Source organism: Bufo gargarizans, chromosome 4 (assembly GCF_014858855.1).
Source record: "Bufo gargarizans isolate SCDJY-AF-19 chromosome 4, ASM1485885v1, whole genome shotgun sequence".
Classification (NCBI taxonomy): Eukaryota; Metazoa; Chordata; class Amphibia; order Anura; family Bufonidae; genus Bufo; species Bufo gargarizans.
In genome coordinates, this window is record NC_058083.1 from 517,199,574 (window position 1) to 517,211,433 (window position 11,860).

Below are 11,860 nucleotides of genomic sequence, written 5' to 3' on the forward strand. Positions count from 1 at the left end.
AGGAAAGCTGTTTTTAGGGAAAGGTGCTTTAAAGAAATATCAGACAGCGGCACAAAGGAAGGTTTTATTAAACCTTCTATGATGGTGTTAATGTCCTAAGTGGGAGCCCTAGATTTAAGTGTAGGTCTTAGTCTGATTGCTGCTCTAATGAATCTCCTGACCCACCTGTGATCGGCTAGGCTGGAGTCGTAGAAGGTGCTAAGAGCCGATATTTGTACCTTCAGGGAACTGGGTCTCAACCCTAATTCCAAACCGTTCTGAAGGAAATCTAAGATCTTATTGATGGGAGGAGAGGAGGTGTCAGGGTGATCCACCCCTAACCAGGAACAGTATCTCTTCCAGATTTTAAGATAGATGGAAGATGTAACTTTCTTCCTACTGGCTTTGAGGGTGAGGATTACTCTATCTGAAAGGCCTCTACTTCTTAAGGTCTCGCTCTCAGGATCCAAACAGCTAGTCTGAATATTCTTGGGTCGGGATTTTGAAGAGGGCCCTGGACTAGCATGTCTCTCTGAAAGGGGATCTCCCAAGGACCCTCCAACAACAGCTGTTTCAGTGTGGAAAACCAGCTCCTTTTTGGCCATAGAGGAGCTTTCAGGATTAGAGTGGTTGGTTCTCCTAGGAACTTCTGGATGACTCGAGAGATTAGAGGTATTAGAGGGAACGCGTACGCTAGTCTCCATTTCCAGCGTATTAATAGAGCGTCTATCGCCCAAGGTCTGTCCCCTGGATTTAAGGAGCAAAAGAGATCTACCCAAGTGTTTAGCCTGGAAGCAAATAAATCTATTTCGGGATGACCCCATCTTTCGGATATCTTTGAAAGATCCTCCTGTTCAGGGACCATTCTCCCGGATCTATTCTCTCTCTGCTACAGTAGTCTGCCACTGTATTTTCACATCCTTTCAAGTGGACAGCGGAGAGCGATAAGGTGTTTTTTTCTGCCCAAGAGAAGATTCTTTTTAACATTTCTCCTAGCAGGCTGGACTTTGTCCCTCCCTGGTGTCTCAGATTTGCCACGGTTGTGGTGTTGTCAGACAGGATCTTTAGATGCTGATCTTTTAACAAACCTTCTCCTTTTGTTATGGCCTTGAAAACTGCGTATAGTTCTCTGAAGTTGGATGAATTTCTTTTTATGTCCTCTGGCCAGGTATCCTGAAAAAAATGGTCTCCTATTTTGGCTCCCCAGCCCTCGAGACTTGCGTCCGTTATTACTTGAACCTCTGGATGGTTCCGCCAATCCAGTCCCTTGAGTAGTCTTTTCTTTTGTTTCCACCAGTTGAGATCTGATTTCACAGACTGTGGTATCCGGATCTGTCTGTCCAGGTCTCCCTGTCTTCCATTCCATTCCCTCAGGAGCCATCCCTGGGTTATTCTCGTGTGGCTCTGGCACCAAGGTACTGAAGGTAGGCAGGCGATTAGTCTTCCTAATAAGCTCATGGCTTCCCTGATGGAGCATCTGTGAGATCTCTGAAACTCCACGACTTTCTTTATCAGAATCTCTGTTTTGTCCTGAGGAAGAAAGGTTTTTAGTAAGGTTGAGTCCAGTTCTACCCCTAGGAACCTTATTCTCCTGGATGGAGTGAGTGTGGACTTCTTTTTGTTTATAATCCAACCGAGATGCGTTAGAGTTTCTGAAAACCTGTGAGTTGCAAATAGGTTTTCTTCTGTCCTGCCGAGAATCAGAAAGTCGTCGAGGTATGGAATGATCGTTATGCCCTCTCGGCGAAAATAAGCCACCATCTCTACCACGAGTTTTTTAAAAATTCTGGGTGCAGAGGAGATGCCAAATGGAAGAGCGATGTACTGGAAGTGGTGGATCGAACCGTCCGAACCTTTTAGTGCGAACCGTAGGTACTTCTGAGAGAGCTGGTGAATAGGGATATGATAATAGGCAACCTTGAGGTCGATTGACGACATAAATGCCCCCTTTTGGATGAGAGGAATTGTGGATGAGATAGTCCCCATCTTGAACTTCCTGTACAGAATGGACCTGTTTAATGGCTTTAGATTTATTATAGTCCGGAAGGACTGGTTTGGTTTCTTTACCAGAAAGAGGTTGGAGTAGAATCCCTTTCTCTCTTCTGGTTTTGTAACTCTTTGGTAATTCTGCCCTGTTTTGGGAAGAGATACGGAATCTCTTTGGGGGGACTGATGTGAATTCTATCTTGTAACCCTGGGAGAGGATATTTAGTGCCCAGGGGTTTGAGGTGATCTTTTCCCAAGAAGATAGGAAGCGTATCAGTCTGCCCCCTACCTCGGCATCATTGCTGTTTGGCGTGTCTGTTTTGAGGATTAAGGCTGAAGCCTCGCCCTCTTCCTCCCTTAGGGTAGCTCCATCTTCCGGATTTTAACTTTACCCCTATAGGATCGCTGTTGGGGTTGAAACTGACGAAAGGGCTTTTTTTTAGTTTCTTTATCCTCAGGAAAACCCTTTTTCTTATCTGCAGCTCTTTCTAGAATATTGTCTACAGTGGGTCCAAATACAAATTCTCCCGAGAATGGGATAGAACAGAGTTTGACTTTGGAGGCTTTGTCCCCTGACCAGGCTTTCATCCATAGCGCCCGGTGGGCAACATTGGAAAAAGCTGCTTCTTTTGTGGAGAAGAGGATCGATTCTGCGGAGGCATCAGCTAGAATTGCTGTGGCGGATCGGAGAAGCGGGATAGAATCACGAATCTCCTCTCTAGAGGTATTATTTTTTAGATGTTCATCAAGCTCTCCTAGCCAAATGTACATAGCCCTGACCACGGATGTTGCTGCTATGTTTGTTTTGATCCCAAACATCGCAGATTCCCAGGACTTTTTTAGCAGCCCGTCCACTTTTCAATCCATCGGATCGCCAAGCTGAGAGGAGTCCTCGAAAGGTAAAGCTGTTCTCTTTACCACCTTGGCCACTTGTATGTCAACCTTAGGGGTTTCATTAAATATCTTGCATTCCGTCTGGTCAAAGCAAAGTCTGTTTCTGAACTCCTTAGGGACCCCTAACCTCTTTTCTGGATCAAACCACTCTTCCATAATCAATTCCCGTATATTTTCATTTATTGGGAAAAGGATGGATGTCTTTGATCTAAGACCCCCGAACATCTCATCCTGGACAGTACGGGGTTTAGGGGGTGAAGAAAAAAAGGATTGATTGGTCCAGCTTGTATTCGTGGTAATCCAAAGCTTTATTCAAAATTCAGTAAAATCCAGGTACAGGAATGCAGGTCTACATGTTTCAGGCTCAATAAAATCCTAGCCCTTACTCATGACATTTTCCAGTACACTGCAGAAAGTTTTTATAGAGAGGAGGGAGGGACTGACTTTCTCACCTGAGGTGATCAGGCTGAGGTTCAACCCCTCACATCCCATCCACAAACCAACACTCAGTTAAAAGCATACCATAAATTTATGTGATTTATAAAAACATAAAAAGAAATAGCAATGACATATTCAGAAAAAAATTATATAGTAATAATGACGGATCTGGGTGAAAAAAATGATGAGAAAGGAGGAATACTATATGGTCAATAGTTTGAAAATCAATATTGTAAGATGAGGTCAAGTTTTTTATTCAGACCATGGGGTTGGCGACTTTCTAACTGGAAAATCCAGTAGGATTCTCTATTCAGAAGTTTACGTTTTCTGTCACCACCTCTTAAAGGTTTTTTGACTTTTTCGATACCTTGTGCTGACATATATGAGACATCCCCACCATGCACTGTGGCAAAATGGAAACTTGCCGCAGATACATTACGGTTTGCATGGTGCGGTATGTCTGATATATGTTTTCTAATGCGCGTTTTTATGGCATTTGTTGTACATCCTACATATTGCAGCTTGCATTTGGTGCATGTTATGCAATAAATGGCAAAGGTGGTGTTACAATTGAGAAAGGAGTGAATCTTAAAAGTCTGGCCATTAACAGTAGATTCAAAATTCTGGCTGATTTTCATGTATTTGCAACAAATACTAATGGAATGACCACATTTGTAGTTCCCCTTTGTGGATAACCAAGTGCTCTGAATAGAGCAAGATTTGTCATTTCTAAAAAGGGAGGGACTTACTGAGCTAGCTATGGTGGGTGCTTTTTTAGCTGCACATTTTACACCTTTTTGTGCCATTGCTGCCCATGCCTTGTCGCAGGCCAAAACCGGAAAGTGTTTTTTTACAATATTGCAAATTTGGGTGTATTCTTTGCTATATTGTGTTACAAAGATATTTTTTCTTTCATGGTTCAATGTCTCTCTGATATTGTGACTATGTTTTTTCACATTAATAGTTAATAATGAATTTCTGTCAATGTTTGATACCTCTCTATTGCATTTGTCCAACATTTTTTGTGAATAAGCCCTATGTGTCAATCTTTTAGTAATGTTTTCTGCCTCTGTTTTGTAGGTTGACTCGTCACTGCAATTCCTTCTGGCTCTAATTAGTTCTCCCTTAGGTATATTCCTGATGGTATGTGTGGGATGGCATGATTGTGCATGCAGTAGTGTATTACCAGCTGTTTGCTTTCTGTGTGTGCTGGTGTAAATGGAGGCTGTGGCGGAGTCCCCCCTGAGTCTGAGATCTAAAAATTCGATGTTATTCATACTGTGTTGAACGGTAAATTGAATACCATTTACACAGGAATTCAGATAATCCGTGAACAGCGGTACGGCCGCCACATCGCCCGACCAGATAAAGATCAGGTCGTCGATGTAACGGCCATACCACCTCACGCAATCCGAAAAAGGGTTGGTGTCGATGAGGAGAAAGCTCCTCTCCCACCATGCCATAAAAATATTAGCGATGGAGGGAGAGAACTTGGCCCCCATCGACACCCCTGATGTCTGCAGGAAAAACTTTCCATCAAACATGAAATAATTTAGTCTCAGTAGGAAGTCCACCACAGCCACCACATACTCTGATAGCACCACAGAAAGATTTCCAAAGTTTTCCAAAAACCAAACCAGGGAAGTATGGACCATATTATGAGGGATGCTAGGGTAAAGTGCAATTACATCCGCAATGACCCAAGAATATTTCTGGGACCATTCAAGCTCCTGTATTGCTTGTAGAACTGATTTGGTATCCCTTAAAAAACCAGGGATGTTGGGGATCAAAGGTTGCAATAACGAGTCAACCCACTGGCAGAGACGTTCAGAATAGGACCCTATGCCCGAGACGATTGGTCTCAGGGGAGGTGGAAAAATTAATTTGTGGACTTTTGGTAAGGCATGTAGAATAGGGGTGACAGGAAAGGCAACAAAAATATAGTCCTGATCTTTTTGGCTAAGAATACCCAAATTGAAACCATGCATCAATAAAGTTTTCAGTTCTGATTGAAAGGAGGGGAGCGGGTCACCTGATAAACTCATATAGGTCTTATCTTTTTGTAACATCTGATTAATTTGGCATCTATAGAGTTCACTATCAAGAATGACCACAGCTCCCCCCTTATCAGCTTGTTTCACAACAATATCATCTCTGTTTTGGAGACTGCGCAATGCTAATGATTCTTTCTTAGACAAATTGTCAGTATGAAGATCATTATGTTGTGAAGCTACAAAAATGCTCAATGAGACAAGATCTCTTTCAACCAGTTCCTGAAACCTATCCAGTGCATGAGACCTGGATTGCACCGGATAGAAATCACGGTTGGAAGGGTTAAAGTCTGGTGAGCAATGCATGGTGTCAAGTGGGAGACAAGTATTTTTCAATTCTATTAAATCATAAATGTGTAACATTTCATTGAAAGACATACTGGTAACATTAAATGTTTGGTCTGATATGGATGGAGCAATAGCTTCATCAAGGTCCGGTTTAACATTGGAGGTGAACACATTGGTCGCAGCGTCACTTGAACTACACAGCTGTGAATCAACTGATTGAAAATGCTGCTGCAGGGTTAGGCTGCGGGCCAGTCTGTTCACGTCCAATATGGTTCTATATAGATCAAAATGACATGATGGCGCAAAGGTGAGACCTTTGCCTAGAACCTTAAGTTCATATTCCGATATAGTACACGCCGACAGATTGATTATCTGTAGTTCGTTTTCCCCCGTCTGGATCTTGCAGGATAGCGACGGCTTTCTATGTCTCCGTCCCCCTCTGCGTTTAGGGGTTTAGGGGGTGTCCTCAATCCCCATTGTAGACCTGATAGCCCATAGCAGTTCCTCCATTTCATCCGAAGGGAAAAAATATTTTTTATCCTCATCCAAAATCTCCCCCTCTGATAGGGGGTCCTCATTATGAATTTGTCTGGATGAGACGGAGGCCTCTTCCGCATCCTCAGCTTCTGAGAAGTATAAAATGGAGAGCTTGCGTTTCTTGGGAGGATTAGGAGTACTGCCGGGAGTCGACATAGAAGCCAAGGAAGACTTAATTTCGTCCAGAATAAAGGATTTCATCTCTGTAAGAATATTTGGTTATTCTTCCTTCCAGATTTCAGCTGTGCAAGACTTGCATAGTCTTTTCTTATAATTCTCCGGTAGCCTTTTTGAGCAAGCATTACACTTTAGTAACTTCACTTTTGCTTTAGACTCTTTAGTACCCTGGAAGTGAGGGAATAACCAAATATACCGCAGTTAGCAATTAAGGGCAAGTGCTGTTTTAACAATACAACCCCCCCCCCGGGGGGGAACTCACAGTACTGACGGCAGAGGGATCAGGACCTTTGTGGCGGGGAGTAGGTGTCTCTGACATCGTGGTAATTGCAGGCAAATGCTGGCTGCAACCGCGATCTCTTCAGCAGCCCCGGCGTCTGACATCATCAAGCTGCGACCCGAGCAGTCGGCGTGTGCCTGCGTCGCACCTACCTCTGTATAGGTGCGTGCGTGCGTCGGCACGGCTCGCCTCCTAATGCTTGCGCTCCATGCACCACACCTTCTCCCCTGGCCGGTCATGTGGATACAAGGAGGACGCCGAACACAGCGTGCGAACCTCTATGTGAAGCCGGCACCCCAGACTGCTGCCTGATGCGAGGAAGGAGGTCTCCCTGACTCTAAGGCCTCATGCACACAACTCTATGTATTTTGCGGTCCGCAAAAAATATGGATGACGTCCCTGTGCATTCCGTATTTTGCGGAACGGAACAGCTGGTCCCTAATAGAACAGTCCTATCCTTGTCCGTAATGCAGACAATAATAGGAAATACGGAAACGGAATGCACATGGAGTACCTTCCGTTTTTTTTTACGGACCCATTGAAGTGAATGGTTCCGTATACGGTCCGCAAAAAAACAGAACGGACACGGAATGAAAATATGTTAGTGTGCATCAGGCCTAAACCTGCCCCTAAATGTACATTTACATGACAGTGTGTAATCCTTTTCCGTTTTGCGGTCCGCAAATAACGGAACCGTGTATCCGTGATTTGTTTCCGTTGTGCTTCCGCATCCTTTCCGTTCCGTGTGTCTGCATTTTGCAATAGTAATATCAGAATATTTTAAACCAAGCTCAGGGGGCAGGGACTTCAATTACATGGAAACGGATCCAATAAAACATATGGAAAGGTTTCTGTATGTCTTCGACTTGAATGGGGCTGCAGACCGATCTGTGCGGACAATAGTAGAACAAGCTTCATATTTTTGCAGAGAAGAAATGCGGAAACGCGGATGAAGACAACATACTGAAAGTTATCCGCACTTTTCACCCATAGGAATGAATGGACCCGCTTCTATCCCGCAAAAAGTTGAATGGACGCGGATAAAATTATACGGTCGTGTGAATATAGCCTAATCCTAACCCACACAGGAGACGGCACAGAACATGGAGAGGACGTCCCACAGCCCAGCACACAGGACACTTACCTGAACCTCACTTATCACCACCACATATCTCAGTGGTGATCTTGTGTGGGAGGAGTCAGGCTCCAGGCTGTGCTGCTGGAAGAGGTAAAGGACCTGTGATGATGTCATGATCATGTGATTTAGTGTGGGAGGAGTCATGCTTCAGACTGTGCTCCCAGAGGAGGTAAAGGACCTGTGATGATGTCATGGCCATGTGATCCTGTGTTGGAGGAGTCAGGCTGCAGGCTGTGCTGCTGGAAGAGGTAAAGGACCTGTGATGATGTCATGATCATGTGATCATGTGTGGGAGGACCTACGCGTCAGACTGTGCTGCTGGAGGAGGTAAAGGACCTGTGATGATATCATGACCATGTGATCTAGTGTGGGAGGAGTCATGCTTCAGAGTGTGCTCCTAGAGGAGGTAAAGGACCTGTGATGATGTCATGACCATGTGATCCTGTGTGGGAGGAGTCAGGCTGCAGGCTGTGCTGCTGGAAGAGGTAAAGGACCTGTGATGATGTCATGATCATGTGATCCTGTTTGGGAGGACCTACGCAGCAGACTGTGCTGCTGGAGAAGGTAAAGGACCTGTGATTATATCATAACCATGTGATCTAGTGTGGGCGGAGTCATGCTTCAGAGTGTGCTCCTAGAGGAGGTAAAGGACGTCTGATGATGTCATGACCATGTGATCCTGTGTGGGAGGGGTCAGGCTCTAGGCTGTGCTGTTGGAAGAGGTAGAGCACAGTCTGCAGGAGTCTGTGATCTCTAAATGGTATTTGTTCTAGGGAAGGGACAGACACCCAGCAGCAGCTGTCTCTCTCTCTCTCTCTCTCTCTCTCTCTCTCTCGCTGCTGTCGGGAAAGAGTGAGCTCTGCTGGGGGAAGTGTCAAGAGATTACTTCTAGTGTTGATCGAGCATGCTCAGCCGAACACCGCATGTACTTGAGCGCAATGCCGAGTCTCCTCCCCGCACGTTTGTTGGCTGCTACGTGCAGTTAAGTACTGCCCTTCACTGTAATGCCATAGCCATGTTGGTTACTGGCATTACATGATTGGCTGACCGGAAGGTGTCATAGGGTGCTATATAGCACCTGATGACACGTGTTTGGCTCAGTGTTAGTCAGGAAGAGCTGTACTGAAGAAGGGAAAGATAGTGTAAGGAGTAAAATTTGATTATTTTTAGTTGAAAAACTTGTCAGAGACCCAAAAGTCCTTTTAAGGACTATTGTTGTGTGGCATCAATATATATTTTTAGCGCAACCTGCGCTAAATTGCTAAAACTTTAGAGACAGCGACATTATCTGTGCTACATCTCCTGTGTAACGTGTGCGCATCCAAAAATATCTGTGACATCCAGTGTACTTTTTCCGTAGACGGTGTCTGCAGGGGACGGTGACATTAGCTGCGCTACATCTTCTGTGTAACGTGTGCGCATCCAAAAAATATCTGTGACATCAGCGACATTATCTGCGGTATTTCTCCTGTGTAACGTTTTCACATCCCAAATACCTTTGACATTTCCTGTAATTTTTTATTAGCCGCTGGTGACAGCATTGACATTATCTGCTGTATTTCTCCTATGTGACGTTTCCACATCCAAATACCTGTGACATTCCCTGTAATTTTTTATTAGTCGCTGCTGATATCAGCGACATTATCTGTGGTATATCTACTGTGTGACGTTTCCACATCCAAATACCTGTGACATCCCCTGTAATTTTTTTATTAGCCGCTGCTGACATCAGCAACATTATCTGCTGTATGTGGCACACTGAGCATGAGTGCTTGGCTTGTGTTCTGGGGACTCGGAGCTCCCCCTTATTCAAACAAATAACTGTCCATTCTCTCCCTTTCCATCTTCCCCCACATCCTAAACAAGACCCCTGCCAGAAACTTCTTAGTTCCTGACCCAGAAACTTCTTAGTCCCTGACCCAGAGGTGACAACGATCACTGACCTCCACGACACTTTATATAAACATGCCTGTATAGTGGACAGCTTCAAAGGGGTTTATTACTTTACTAGACATTAAGCCTGTTACAATAACGGGCGCTAGAACAGTAGTGCTGGCACTGTGATGGGATATCTGTGAATGGTACTGTTATGGGGGATCTGTGGATGGCACTGTTATGGGGGGATCTGTGGATGGCACTGTTATGGGGGGATCTGTGGATGGCACTGTTATGGGGGATCTGTGGATGACACTGTTATGGGAAATCTGTAGATGGCACACTGTTATGGGGGTATCTGTGAATGGTACTGTTATGGGGGATCTGTGGATGGCACGGTTATGGGGGGATCTGTGGATGGCACTGTTATGGGGGGATCTGTGGATGGCACTGTTATGGGGGGATCTGTGGATGTCATTGTTATGGTGGGATCTGTGGATGACACTGTTATGGAGGGATCTGTGGATGACACTGTTATGGAGGGATCCGTGGATGGCACTGTTATGGGGGGATCTGTGGATGGCACTGTTATGGGGGATCTGTGGATGGCACTGTTATGGGGGGATCTGTGGATGGCACTGTTATGGGGGGGGATCTGTGGATGGCACTGTTATGGGGGGATCTGTGGATGGCACTGTTATGGGGGGGATCTGTGGATGGCACTGTTATGGGGGGAACTGTGGATGACACTGTTATGGGGGGATCTGCGGATGGCACTGTTATTGTCACGGCTGAGGATGGGAGAAACCCTCAGCCGTGCGATGCCAGAAGATGATTGTCGCTACTTGGCCATGACAGGAATCAGGGAGCAGGTCACCTCCTATTATATCTCTAATTCTGACCCTAAATTCTAGCTGTATGAGCCGACCCTGATGGTAGGAGGGCTCATACTCCGGAACCTTGGTCCCTACTAGCCCTCCGGGTGGCCCTGAACTAGGAGCAGGGTAAGACGACCTGTTCCTCCTAGGCACGGACGAACAGGAGTCTCACTGGCCAAGCTGCAAGGAGAAGGGGAACATCAACAGACATATGGATATGACAGGTGAACCAAGCAGTTCCACACTAACCTGCCACAGCCTTGCTGACTTGAACCCGTGCTCAAATACGCTGTCAACACAAACACTAAGGAGACAACACACATCAAAACACACAGGTAACCAGGACATCCATAGCTGCAATAAATATCAAGAGCATAAAAACATCAACTTAACATCAGACATTCTTTTTATGACCGCAAGGGTGGCCCTTACTGGAAAGATGGTATATGAACCAGGAGGATGACTCCAACAAACCGCATGGCTGAAGTACCCCTCAACAACTGCCTTCCAGCAGGAAGCTAAATAGCCAAAGCGGCTACACCCACACTAGGAAAGGGGTTAACCCTTCCATCACCAAACAAGGTAAGTGTAACTTAAAGGGGAAGTGTACACACCACAAACTCCCTCATACCAAACATAGAAAGTGCTCACTAAAACCACACGTTGCCAAAGGCAACCGCATGCTGTGACCTCGAGCGCCTAGCAACCGCTCAAGCCGCTCCTCTGCTAACAACCTTATGTTGCCAACGGCAACCACACGTGAGGCAAGATACAGAGCTCACACCTGTGGTTGACAACATAAAACAAACCGCTGACAACTGCATGCGAACCAAGGAGTCACGACCACAACCATGGTCGTGACAGTTATGGGGGATCTGTGGATGGCACTGTTATAGGGGATCTGTGGATGATACTGTTATTAGGGATCTGTGGATGGCACTGTTATGGGGGGGATCTGTGGATGACAGTGTTATGGGGGATCTGTGGATGACAGTGTTATGGGGGATCTGTGGATGACACTGTTATGGGGATCTGTGGATGTCACTGTTATGGGGGATCTATGGATGACAGTGTTATAGGTGATCTGTGGATGACAGTGTTATAGGGGATCTGGGGATGACACTGTTGTGGGGGATCTGTGGATGGCACTGTTATGGGGGATCTGTGGATGACACTGTTATGGGGATCTGTGGATGTCACTGTTATGGGGGATCTATGGATGACAGTGTTATAGGTGATCTGTGGATGACAGTGTTATAGGGGATCTGGGGATGACACTGTTGTGGGGGATCTGTGGATGGCACTGGTATGGGGGGATCTGTGGGTGGCACTGTTATGG